This window comes from Symsagittifera roscoffensis, chromosome 7 (genome assembly GCF_963678635.1).
Source record: "Symsagittifera roscoffensis chromosome 7, txSymRosc1.1, whole genome shotgun sequence".
In the NCBI taxonomy this organism is placed as follows: domain Eukaryota; kingdom Metazoa; phylum Xenacoelomorpha; order Acoela; family Convolutidae; genus Symsagittifera; species Symsagittifera roscoffensis.
This window is the reverse complement of record NC_087068.1, coordinates 17,361,134-17,375,166: the sequence shown is the minus strand read 5'-3', so window position 1 is coordinate 17,375,166 and position 14,033 is coordinate 17,361,134.

The window sequence follows — 14,033 nt, the reverse complement described above, 5'->3', positions numbered from 1 at the left end:
TGCCGATGAGGACCGACTATGAAGAGACACAAAACTTGAAGAAATATAGTGTGAAAGACTGTCCTTATCATGCAAATAAGGATAAAATCTTAAAGAGAATTAATGAATTAAAATCTATTCATAAATTGTTTTCAATGAAATCCGAAACGGACGACGGCTTATCAAGCTGCTCGAATTTTCCGGAACGCCCCTCGTCATATGAACTAGATTCTGACAAACCGGTTTTGCCAGAAATAGAACATTTAAAAGGAAAAATAGGTGAGGGAGATTTTGAAAAATTGCGGGACCTCCTAAATCGGAACGCCGAGGTATTTTCAAAACATAAGGCGGACATCGGTTGCTGTAATTTCGTCGAACACGAAATCGAACTAGAAGAGGGTGCCGTTCCCCATAGGGAAGGCGCAAGGCGAATGACGCCACATAAATCGGAAGCGTGCCGAGCGGAAATAGAAATGTTGCTTGAATACGACATGATAGAACCCTCGAAATCACCATGGGCTTGCGGAGTAGTAATGGCGAAAAAGAAAGGGGGGCAGCTTAGATTTTGTTGCGACTTTCGTTACTTGAACGCGGTAACGATTAAAGATGCGTACCCGATACCGCGAATAGACGAGAGCCTATCCAAACTTGGTGATGCAAAGTTCTTCACCACATTGGACTTGGGTTCTGCCTTCTGGCAGGTTCCTCTGCGAAAGAAGGACAGGGAGAAAATCGGATTCGCGTGCGAATTGGGGTTGTACCAGTGGAAGAGGATGCCCTTCGGCTTGTGCAATGCAACAGCAACCTTTCAAAGGCTGATGGCTCAGGCTTTGACAGGAGTGACCAAAAAGTACGGGAATCTCTTGATGTGCTACGTGGATGACGTAGTCATAGCGACACCAACCCTGGAGGATCACATTGATCGACTCGATGAGGTCTTCGGATGTATGAAAAGAGCAGGCTTGAAATGCAAACCATCGAAATGTGAAATCCTTAGGGATTCGATCAAGTACCTGGGAAGAATGGTGGACAGGCATGGTGTGAGGCCAGATCCGGACGCAGTGGAAGCAGTGTTGACATGGAAAGCTCCGAGAACGGACACACAGCTCATGAGCTTCCTAGGGTTTGCCAATTACTACCGAGAATTCATTAAGGGATATGCGGACAAAGTGTATCCGATGCAGAAGCTGATGCGCAACAAAGGGAAGAAGTTCGAATGGAACGATGAAGCACAAGTTGCTTTCGAGAACATAAAGCGGGAACTGTGCGAAGCGCCAGTGCTAGGCATGCCTACAGAAAAGGGCATGTATGTTCTTGACACGGACGCATCGGTGGTGGCCATCTCAGGAATCTTGCATCAAGAGCAAGAATGGAACGGAAGAACAGTTCTCCGTCCCATTGCATACGGCAGCAAGGTCCTGAGTGACACAGAGATGAAATATGGCGCACCAAAAGCAGAAATGTTTGCAGTAGTTACCTTCGTGGAGAAGTACCGTGCATACTTGGGGAGCGCTCCCTTCAAGTTACGCGTGGACAACAGAGCGTTATCCTGGTTGAAGACCTACTCGATGGATCAGAGTTATATTGGTAGATGGATAGTCAGATTGGATGGCTACCATATGATAATCGAACATAGGATGCGTGATAAACATCAGAATGCTGACAGTCTCAGCAAGAAAACTGAGTTCTATGAAAGATTGGAGCAGAAGCAGGCCAATCAGGCGGAAGTAAAGGAGGGATTCTCGTTTCTGGACAAAGAAACTTATGAAGCGCTTCCCTTAACGAGATGGTTGGATAAGTCTGGACATCCAATTCCAGGGCATCCTGAGTTACCTGTAGAGAAAGCAGCTGAGATAAAGATCCTGTCCAAGGAGGATCCAGTCCCCTTAGATTTGTTGCTGCGCTCGAACCTGGTCCAGCAAGAACTCTCTCGCATGAATATAAACAGCCTCTCATTATTGGATAAAACGGTGCAAGTCACACCACAAGTAATGCGGATGCTGGGTGGATTGTTAGAAAGAGAAGTGACCAGAGATGACCCCGAGTGGACAGCAGCAGTGGCATCGCTAACAGTCAGTAAGAAAGTGAAGATCATGCCGTCCAGACAACAGCACGAGGAGAACAAGAGGGATTGTAGGACAATAGTTCAGCAACTAGTATCCTCAATACCCCAAGAGATTTTAACCAGTACTTCTTACGGACGGAAAGAACAGGGGAGCAGCAAGCGAAAGAAAACCGTCACCTTTGTAGACCGGGAAAAAGAGGGTGAAGAGGTAGAACAAAATCTGCTGCAAGACTATTTGTCCGGGGAGAAGGATGAGGAGAAAAACCAGCAATCACAAGATCAACACCCGGGACGAGTGAATTTGTCCGGGGAGTCCGAGATAAACGAGAAAATTCCTGATGAGAAACAGGACCTAGAGAACAAAGTTTTGTCCGGGGAGTTCAGATGGATGCGAAGGAAATACGGACATGATCTGGAGGAGCGTGCAGTCTCCAGCACAACACCTTCGAAGGACAATAAGTCAGAAAGCTTGAGAATGAACACCTATTCAGACAGGGATTCGACCTCGGGATCAGAACTGTCAGAACTGGCGATACACACGCTACTAGTGGAAACTCGGGCGAGAAACCTGGACAGAGAGGTGTACCAGGATCCTGACAGTGATCGCTACCTAATACCAAGCGAAAGAGTCTTTGACAACGCAGCGGATGACTTAGAAACGATAGCGGTATCGAAACGTTCGATAAGCCTGTTGCCGCAGAAAGAGGTAGTCAGGACTGATCTTCAGCCGTTTCAACAAGAAACACAACCGTTGGCGAAGATTTGGTGCGTTAAGATGGAAGAAGACACACATCAGCCCAACGAGCTGAACAGTCAGATGAGAGTCATGAAGACGTACTTGAAGGCGAGATACAGACTCTCGGACCTTCTAAGGGCGCAGAGAAATGATCGCATGACAAGCAACCTAAAAAGGTGGATAGAAAACGGTGCACCTGACAAAGGTGATCTGGAAGAAGACAGCTATAGGATCCTGAGACAATACTTCATGCAGAAGGAGGGGAGATTATATCTGAACAAGGACGGGATCGTGGCTTGCAGGAGAAGAGAAGAAGACAAGGTCTTATACAAATATAACGCGATAGTGTTGCCGCAACTCTATCAGACAGAACTATTATTCAGGTCGCATGATCAGATGGGCCATCAAGGGATCGACAAAGTGTATCAGAGGATCCTGAAGCGCTTTGAGTGGCCTGGGATGAAAAAGGCATGCGAGAAATGGGTGACAGCATGTCTGTCATGCCAACAGGTCAAGGATCCTAGGAAGTTGCGATTTCCTTTACAATCAATTGAGTCGTCTGAATTCAACGAGGTGGTGCAGATAGATCACCAGAAGATATGCATGACAGACAGCGGTTACAACCAAGTCTTGGTCATGATAGATCACTTCACGAAGTATGCAGAGGCCGTGCCCTGCATAACTGCCTCAGCGGAAGAGACATGCGACCACCTGATCAATACGTGGATAGCAAGACATGGATGTCCAATGACGTTTCAATCGGACAATGGAACGGCTTTCGTAGGCGAGCTGACGAAAGAGCTTATGAGACGGTCACAAGTCGCTCAGGCTCACTCCACGACATACCACCCTCAGACGAATGGCTTAGTGGAAAGACAGAATAGGACGTTAGTATCGATGCTGAGAGTATACTGTTCCAGGTATATGACCGATTGGGACAGATACCTTCCACAGGTGATGGGAGCTTATAATAGCACGCAACACTCCACCACTGGAGTCAGTCCACACATGATGCTGACGGGACACGAGAAATCTTTACCCTTGACATTCTTCTACCCAGAGTATGAGGGAAAGAAAACATCCCCACAGGTCTACGTGAGGGATGTGATCAGACGCCAACAGGAGTTGAACGACTTGTGTAGACGAAACACTCAGCAGGCACAGGCAAGGCAGAGGAAAAGATTCGACAAGAAAGCAGCTGGTGCAAAGGCTTACTCGGTGGGAGACTACGTATGGGTATTTCAGAACGTTATACCACCGAAAGGGACAAAAAAGCTTCTGAAGAAGTGGAGGGGACCCTTCATGATTACAGAGGTGCACCAAGAGGGACGCTTTTATAGACTGAGTACTGGCCGAGCCGCCCACTACGAGAACATCAAGCCACACAATCCATCGACAGAAGACTGGTGTATACCTGCAGACATGGAAGAAGGGGATTATCTAATGATGGATCCTGCTTGTGAGGTCAATGAAAAAGGCACCAGGGAGAAGAACGATGGAAACGAAGTCGTAGAGGAAGGTACGGATACACCATTGGACCTGGATCCAAACGAACAGATCGAAGCGGACGATGAAACCTTGCCCTACGCAGAGGAAGATTGGCAGGATTCCGAACAGACAGAGGTTCCCAAGAACATGGAACCAGATCTTCCGTTCACGATGCAGACTCGTCAGAAAGACGGGACGAGACTAAGAAAGAAATACAATCCTTACGGTGACGACTTTGTAGTGGATAGGATAGATCTAAAGAAAATAGTGGAGGAAGTAGTGGGTTTAGAAGAAATAACAGTGTCACAGGACATTGACATAGTCGATGATCACAACGACGAGTGGGTTGACGACTGGTCGAAACCCGAGGTGGAGTTCGACGATGAGCAACAGCAGTCAAATGAACAAGACCTGACGAACCTGCGCGTCTTAGAGTGGCTGAACGAAATGACATCAGACCCTGGAAAGACCAGCGTTACGATTCAAGACGTAGATCGCGAAAGCGCGAAATACATTAAGACCGAACGAGATGATCCTTCCTGGGCTGCCCAGGAAGGACAACTTCTCATTCCAGCTTCTAATCTTGACTTAATACTCGGTATGCGATCGACGAGGACGCCGATGGATATTTTTGTCCGGGGAGTGGGGGTAGGACTTACCCACACTGAAAACTTGATAATAAAAAAATTGAGAATAGCAAGAGAAACAGGAAACTTAGAAGCAGAAACAGGTGAAGAACCTAAGAAACCTGACATAGGCAGGGTAGTTGAGTCATATTTTAATTTACCAAATGAATATTCTAGTAACATAATACTAACAGACAGTGATTTCATACTCACAAACAGAACATGTGCGGTAGCTATCACCGCAGACATGAGTTTTAGGACGGCGCTAGCGGCAGATTTTAAGAGGGAATATAAAAACGTGGAATTCCTTTGGAAGCAAAGACCAGGGATAGGGGGCGTAGCAGCCTTACCCCCGGCGGTGTCGCAAATACCGAGAAAGTACTTATGCTTCCTGGTAACGAGGGCGACAGAGAAGCAACACGTGGACCCAGAAAATCTAGTCTTGTCTTTGACGAGGCTGAGGGACTTCCTTGTGGAAATGGACGTGAAGGAGCTTTCGCTTCCAGTGTACGATCCAAATAGAGGAAGACTGCATCCTCGGGAATTGTACGCGCTTGTACACGTGATATTCTCTGATACGAACATACAAGTATATCTACATAAGAAATATTACTTAAGTATAGGCTGAGTGATGTGCGAGAGGGTGTTAGGCCAAAGACTAAGTTGTGTGTAATATGTGAGAGGTGCGTTATGTTATGTTATGTGTTAGGTTATTAAGATCATGGGTAAGTAGGGGTTAGTGACCATGAACAACTAAATGACGATCTTGGGAATAGATCCAAAGTTTGGACTGTCCAATCTTAGGTCGAATTCCAAAATTTTAGAAACCAATTGATTTTAATAAATTTTAGGATAAATATCTTTTTATCTGAACTGTCTTTAGGCAAATTTTAACGATATATATTAAGGTGAAACTGACAGGGGTGACAGTCGTGATTTCTTTTCTAGATCCTGATTGATCATTTAATTGCTCACTTGAGTCAAAACTTGAAATCGAAATCAAATCAAACTTGGAAAGAACAGTATGGACAATTTCAACCTGGATGAATTGATGGACCTGGCAGAGGCATATGTAGGACCGATGGTAGATGCGATCTATCGTCGGCTGATCGAACGAGACTTCGCTCTGGAGGACCCAGAGGTGGTCATGTTGCTGACCGCCCTGATTAACATCTTGGGGCACGACAACCGTGGGGACCGCCCCACGGAAGTCCTGTTGATGGCAGCATATGGAGAAAGAGGAGTACTAGACCGCCCGAACATGAGAGTGATGAGGTGGAGAAACGGGGCTCTCTCAGGGAGTGACTTGGCGAATGAGCCTGGGTTGGGAAGTTCTAGGACTTACCAACCAGGTGAGATGCCAATGCCCTCCAAGCCCAAACCTGGGCTGACGAGAATGCATCAGGAGATGAACAGCGAGGCGACCTCGTCTGGTTCACCACTGAGAGTAGCTGTGCCACCAAAAGGGGCGAAAGTAACACAGAAGGTTCAGACGAACCAAACCATACAAGATCTGGACGAGATGAACGATCAGTTGAGAAGTACGAAGAAGGAGTTAAACGATATGACGAAGACCATGCTGGCGATGGAGGAAGACCGGGACATGTGGAGAAAGTTGTTTGAAGACTGCAACAAAAAGCAGGGTCAAGAGATCGAACGCTTAAGGCAGGAATACAAAGAGCGATCGGAGCAGGTGGCGTTGACGACGTCCATTGAGAAAGTGATACCTGCAAGGGATATTCCTCGTGGGCAGTCCCCGATGGAGCTCTTGACACCTCGAGAAATGAGTCAAACAACGGAGACACGGCTTCCAGCAGAGACGAACCGAGTAACAATCCCGGATCCTAGTGACACCTTGGGTGATCCCGTAGTAGAACAGACAGTGAGAAAACTGATAGAGACCGCTGGACGATTGGTCGCTAACAAGAATGCACCAGGTTCCGGGGTGACGGCACCCTATGGAACGATTGACGATACGGGCAGAGTAAAACTATCCCAGACAATAATCAGACAAGGGATAAGTGACGTGACGCCACTCAGGGGGAGTTCGAAGATCACAGAGAGAAAAGTAAGGAAGATGCCAGCGAAGAAAGTGTCTCGTGTAATGGACGTGCAGAAGAATAATCAATTAAAGTATAATTTCACGGGAGTTCCGGAGACAGATCCGAGAGCCTGCTTCAATCGAGCTACCTGGAGCCCGGCTGTGAACCTGCAGCAACCACCACTCGGGACATCTCACCTGATATTGGGAGACAGCTTAGTCCGAGTGCTAACGAATTTGAGGACCTCATGGGTCACCACGGTGATGGCCTTTGGAGGCGCGACAATTGCCCAATTATACCGGATGGTGGAGCTGATGAATCCCGGGAGGATACCCAGTGTGATGATATTAGTTGGGACGAATGATATCTCCAGAGGATCAGACGAGCAGGAAGCACTGTGGGAATCAATGATGGTGTGTTTGTTCACCACTCTCTGGCAGAAGTTCAGTTGCGCGGTACTGACCGTTTGCACGGTGCCAATGAACGCAAGAAACCTGACAGCATCAGGAAGAAGGCACAACGAGGGAGTCATGAGATGGAACAACATCTTAAGAAACCTAGCAAATCGAAATGCCGGAAGAATGATCCTTATGGACATTGAACACGAATTGAGAGCCATGGAGCAAGCCAGACTGACTTCGGATGGCATCCACTTTGACACAATCGAGGGACAAGCTTGGTTGAATCGAGTCTTCCAAGAACGGTTGGACGAGTTAGAAGCAGAACTCTCTGACACAGGAGTACTGAAGGAAGAGGGAACGGTGAATGATACGGTGATCACTACCTTTGTGCCTCCTAACCTGGAAACGCGTTTGGGTACAGTCCCAGCCGCAATAAATTACCGGCAACAAAGCTCCAGCGAACCAGGTCGAAGAACTGACGTGCAGGATCGGTTGGGAGAAGCACCGACGAGGAGGACAATTCATCCTAGGAGAAGGATAGGACCCGTCAACCAACCGAACGAAGGAGTAGCAGGCACGTCCAGATCAGACACTAGATCGGAGACAACGAGTAGCAGTCGAGAAGAGAGACCGAACAGAGGCTCATTGTTATGGTCTAGACCCATGCCGTCTCCCTGGCACATATACAAAGAAGAACTGATGAAGCTGGACCTGCAGAAAGTAAGCTTCATCGAAGATGCAAGGAGGATGCTAAATGGAGCGACGCTATCCGTCAGCAGATTATACTCAATAACCGGCGTAGACTGGTTGATAGCCGCTAGCAAAAATTTCAGCTCCACGACAGCCTTAAGATTTGCTGACTTGGAGGGACTGCCCTCCAATAACACAATGGGACCTGTGAATGCAAGACCGTTGCAGGATGTCAGATTGAACCATGAGGAGAGGAATCGTGAGGAAAGGCCAGGAAGATTCCTGACGGCGAGAGCGCCAATTGGACAACACGTGAAGATATTCAAGCAACTGACGACACCACCTAGTCATGTGAAGGAGAGAGTATACCCAAAACAAGTGAACCAAGATGGTGATGCCCAGAGATATGGCGGATTGACAGCAATAAAGAAAGATGAGAGCATCTTCGCCGCCTACGACAAAGCAGAAATGAGAAAGGCCAAGATCATGGTAGTAGCGAATTCAGAGTTCGTGTACACCTCTAAGTCTTTGTTTTGGCCGGACGTCATAATGCTGGCCGCAGTTGACCTAGACCTATTGCAATCAGTGTCATTGGCTATAGGGGTACAGAGGCAGACAGAGATGAACCCGATAACGATTGTGTTTGCTGGCATCAATGACCATCTACACAGTAGAGGTTTTCTGAGCAGGCTCAGAGATCCTGCAACAGCAGAAAACGCAGTGTGGCCCGCGATAAAAGACATCCTAGAATCAATGGGTGAAGTGGTAGACGCGACAAAGGAGGGAACATTCAACAAAGTGACGTTGAGAGTAGTATTTGCGTTGTCTCCGGGATATGCATATCTCCCGGATGGACTGAAATTTGTGTATGCAATGGTAGCCTTACTTTCGGAGGGAAAATATGATGTGATCATATCAGCCCCGAATCGCATGATAGAAATGGAGAACCTGAGGCCACTTAAGGCTGAACTGCCTGCAGTATAGTCAGATATCTCAAACGCGATGAGAGGGTTCAAGGACCACGCGCTACACATGTTGGTGTTGGACGAAGTGCTGGGGTTGGAACTGTCCAACTTCAGTCGGCAACTCAAACTGAAACCAGGAATAGATGACGACCATCGAGTGATTACGGCAATGTCCAACGACTTGTGGTTCCGAGCAATGGAAGTGGCGAGTGAAGACACGAGAAGAAAGAATTCACTGGAGACGAGAGCTCATCTGGAAGCGATGGTGCTGAGAACCAAGCCGGAAGCAAACCAGTGGCTACACCTGAATCCGAGAGTAGCGGCATTGGGTGCAGATGCTTTTCAGCAAGGCCCAGTAATGATCACTAAGATATACGCCTACTTGTTGAAGGAGGTGAACCTGGCGGAAAATGCCGGAGAAAAGACAGCTGAGTTCGTGAACAGAATGTGTCAGATTACTCTGGAAACCTTCTGGACCCAGGAAGTGAAAGGACAGGAGGGATTTGAAAGGACAGACAGCATGCTAGAAGGGTTGGGAGCCGGATGGACCGCGTCCTTCTTGGCAAAAGTCTACCCGAAAGTCTCGCACTACTTGATAAAGGAATTCCTCCAAGCGGTAGTGAAAGTATCGATAGTGGAATTAATAGCCCTGTTTGTAACATTTGGAGCGGAGAATTTCGTGAAAGGACCGGTGATACTGCTTACGGATGGAATACAGAACCTGCGACTAGATGGACTTTTGACGTTGATCGCAATAACCCACGGAAACTTGGGAGGGCTGATGAAACTGGCACGTTGTCCAGAGCAGATGAAAGAGAGAGTGAGGAATCTGGATATGAAGAAATCCACAGACTCGTGGAACAAAATAAGAGACCTGAGACACACTCTTATCCAGTATCTCTTGCAGCAAAATCGCTTTGGAACCGGAGAAGACGAGACAATTGAAAGAGAGGAAGATGTTAGACGACATGTTGGAGGCATGCCGCTGTTAACAGATTTGAGCTTAGCTATGAGAATCGATCCCTTGGCGCTGATCAGAGGAGTCACGGAGTTCGTGACAGTGATCTATGGACCAGCAGTCACCTTTGCGTTCCCTGACGTTAAAGTGGAAGCATATAGGAGGTCGGTGTTGCACCTGAACCTCATATCGGCAGTGGACGGTAGTACACTGAACTGGTGTGAGCAGCACGCATTGCGAGAGCTCATGAGTGAAGATCTGTTATTTGCGAAAATATCGGAGCCAGAGATGACAGTCATCAATTTTGACGATCACTTCTGTGACCGCATGGGAGAAGTAGAAAGAGGGCACATCGAGGTGTTTCCAAAGCTTTGGAATCTGAGGCCCTATGACAAAACGAATGGCGAAATGACCAGAGTGCCTCGTCTCACAGCAGCGTATCACAAGGTGAGAGAAGAGACGAAGGATTGGGGCGATTACAAGAAGCTACCCGAAGCAATCCCCGAATTCCCTCTGATAAGAAGGATGTTGCTCGGAGCAGTCTCCGTAGTACAAACTCCTAGGTTGAGAGCATTCGAAACCAATGAAAGGAGAGTAGGGAATTTCTCGGCGACGATGGATCCATACTTCGTGGGGAGAAATGCCGCCGTGTTACAGTACACACGATTTGCGTACACGGATCAAGCGACGAGAAGGCGAATAAGCAACGCCGCTACTCCCAAGCCTGAAGGATTTGATGAGGAATGGAGGGGACTAGGCTTAGCTCCAATGAGGATGAGAGGCAGGACTGAATTGCCTGAAGCCTCAGTAATCCTGACCAGTGTGAGAAAAGAGATGAAAGTTGCGGGAATATTGCAGACGAGAATTTTCCTAGCACCCTTCGGCTGCGAAGAAATCAAAGTGGTCCATGGAGAAGAGGAAGATAAATCAGCCGGTACATTGCTCATACCGAGATTCCAGGAAGAAGCTGACAATGACAAACAAGGACCATCGAACTCGAATAGGGACAAGTCAGAAGGAGATGACGGACAGGGTGGAAACCGTCAGACTGAAGAACCTATGCAACAAGATCAAGCTGGTGGGGAAGACGACAGGGCATCGACAGGAGGAACATCCAGCCTGGATTTCAATATCTTCAGTGATCTTGAGAATAATGCAGACACGTTGGAAACGACTGAGCCAGCGGATGAAGGCATCTCGACACTGGAACCTCCGTCAGCCTTTGAGGAGATGAAACGGAATTTGCCGGAGAGCAGCTCTCCTGGCAATACAAGAAATGACGATCAGAGAATCCTCATGGAATCACCTCGGAGGAGAAGAATAGAGGCCTCAGCCAGAGTACCTTTCTTGGGAACGCTACCCGAAGAAGAATGGGAAGTACATCACCGAGACCACGAGAGTAGGACGGGATGTAAGCTGGACAGAGTGGCGTTCATGGAAGAAGTCTGGACTGTGATTCAGAGCTATGGGACCCAGTCCATTCTCAAAACAGGTCTCAATCAACCCTTGATGAGAGAAGTACTTGACAAGCTTGATGAGTGTGAAGGGAGACTGAGTGAGTTATTGATCGACTCCGCCACTGATGAGAGTGAAGCGAATTCTCCCATCAAGATAACACCGCAGGACAATGAAGGAGAGGTGGTGTACCTGTCAAGGACCAGGAGAGGAACGATGCGATCGAAAATGGTGATTGACAAAATCAATGCGATGAAAATGAAGTTAGGCAGCAGAGTGATGCCGAGGAGGATTGGAAAGACGAAAGCGGATTCGGAAATATCGATGAAAGCTGGTAACTCAGCGAAAAGAAAACGAGTCGAGGAAGTCATGGATTTGGGGCAAGGTGATTACCAATTGTCTGGCACAGATAGAATATTAACTGATATAGGGATGGTGCCACCCATTCTCATGGCGGGGTTAAAGTCAACCGGTTATAAATCCAAAAGGAGTGACCGCACTCTGACTGGAGCGACTTTAGAAATGGAAATACTCAGTCAATGTGGAGAGAGTAAAATGAGGGACTTCAAGCCATCTCCAATGAATCATGGAAAGGGAAGTGTTGCAGGACAACTAACACCAGTGGAATACAACAGACTGACAGTGTCTGAGACAGTGTCGATAGATGAACCCACCGGTGGATACATGGAGATGTTGGAATACCGAAACTCGGCTAGAGGGCATGTAATGGCCCTGGAAGAAGAAAAAGCCATGGAGGGTTATCTGGAAACAATGTTGCAAGGCACCACCCTCAAGCAGAAGGCGTACGGAACTTTGGCGTCGTCTGACGTACAGGCGGAGACGATCGAGCAGTTGGTGAGCCTTCCATGGAAAGCAGTAGTATTGAGGTATTTCGAAGAGGAAATGAGGACTACGCCAAGAATACATGCTCTCGTGGCAGTACCTTACGTAAGGACAGAATTACAACTCAGGCTCGCCTGGTGCATGATGGGACTGACTCGCGAAGAATATGATTCGGGAGAAAGGAAGAGATCAAAGGAGGAAAAAGTTTTCCTTATGACGAATCTGAGGGATCTGATAGTCCAGGAGGGAGCAGCAGTAGCGTGTGCAAAGCGGAGAGACGCTCTCTGTTTCATTCGATTCCTGATAGAGCAGATTTCAGTACCTGCATTAAGCACTTGTGTTAAAATGTTGAAGGAAGGCGATGAGCGAACGAAAGCCATGTTCTTGCTAGCAATGCTGGATATGCAGCAAAGTAAGCCGATGAGGGTGAACATGAAAGAACCTGAAGAATTGGAACCCATGAAAAAGATAGACGAGATCAGGAGATTCTCAAACAAGGAGTTGAGGCTCACTAAAGAATCTATGGGAGCATTGCCAAAATCCAGTGAATACTGTGGACCGATCAAGAAGAAGTCATATAGCTATGTGTCCGGGATTATAGGGATAGCATACAATCCTTTCCTGAGTGAAGACATACGTGATTGCTTCTTTGATTATGAGCAGGCGGTGTTACTAAGATTCTGGACGTCCAGAATTGTGACGACTAAGAGCGTTAACAATCCACAGGCCAAATTGGGATTAGTCTTGGAAGAAGAGGTGACTGCACCTTCAGTACCAAAATCCGACAAGAGAGTGGAATTTGGGTTGGGATTCTCAGATGAATTACTGAGAACGAGCTTGATGGCAGTGTGGGAATTGATGAAGCCATCGTGGTGTCCTAGTCCCAACGCTGACTCAATATTACGGGCGACACAGGACATACAGAGGGAACTGAATGTGGACTGTAACCTGCGTGACCTCAACATCATATATAATGTGATGATAACAGCCTCTAAGAGCAACGGAGAAGATAGAGTGGAGTTGCCTGGCTGGGGACCAGAAGACTGGGTCAAACCTGGTAGCTGTCTGGCGGAAGTCTGTGGACTAGAGGGTCACGTTTGTGGAAGCCTAGACTGTGTGAAAACCCTGGAGAAACAACACAAGCAGTTGACGGTATTGTTTGGAAATGTAGTGATGAAAGCAAGAACGGAAACGGAACTGATAGCAGATTGCCATGGAGGAACCGATGTGAATCTAGTGACAGCACTAGGATTCTACAGCATGTTTGGTTCTTTAGAGTCACTATTGAATCTAGAACAGAAACATGAGATGGTCACAGCCATCAGCGTAGAAGTATTCCCAGGAGTTCTGCAGACTGAGCAGAAGTATATAGGAAAATGGAGGGAAGCAATCGAAACGGAGATGAACATCAGACACAGCGAAACTTATTGTAGACCATCAGGAGCACGATATTTGGTGGGTTCAATGTTGGCTCCAATGTGCAAGAGCAAGTATCCTGTACATTTCGTAGCTGTGGATGTGAAGAGTACAAGAACGATTGTGGATCAAGCCTTTTCAGTGCCGAAGTGCGTGAGGTTGGCAAGAATGTCTGAAAAGTCTTACGAGTTACTGTGTAAGATTTTCTCAGCAGTTCCAGAAAGAACCAAAGAGGAGTTGGAGTCAATACTAGGAAAGAAGTTCATGGGATATGTGAGCGGGAACTTCAGTGACTTTGAAAAACAGAAACAGAGAGGATCAACTGTCACAGATTACAATGCAGTAGATGAGAACGATGAGATCCACCGA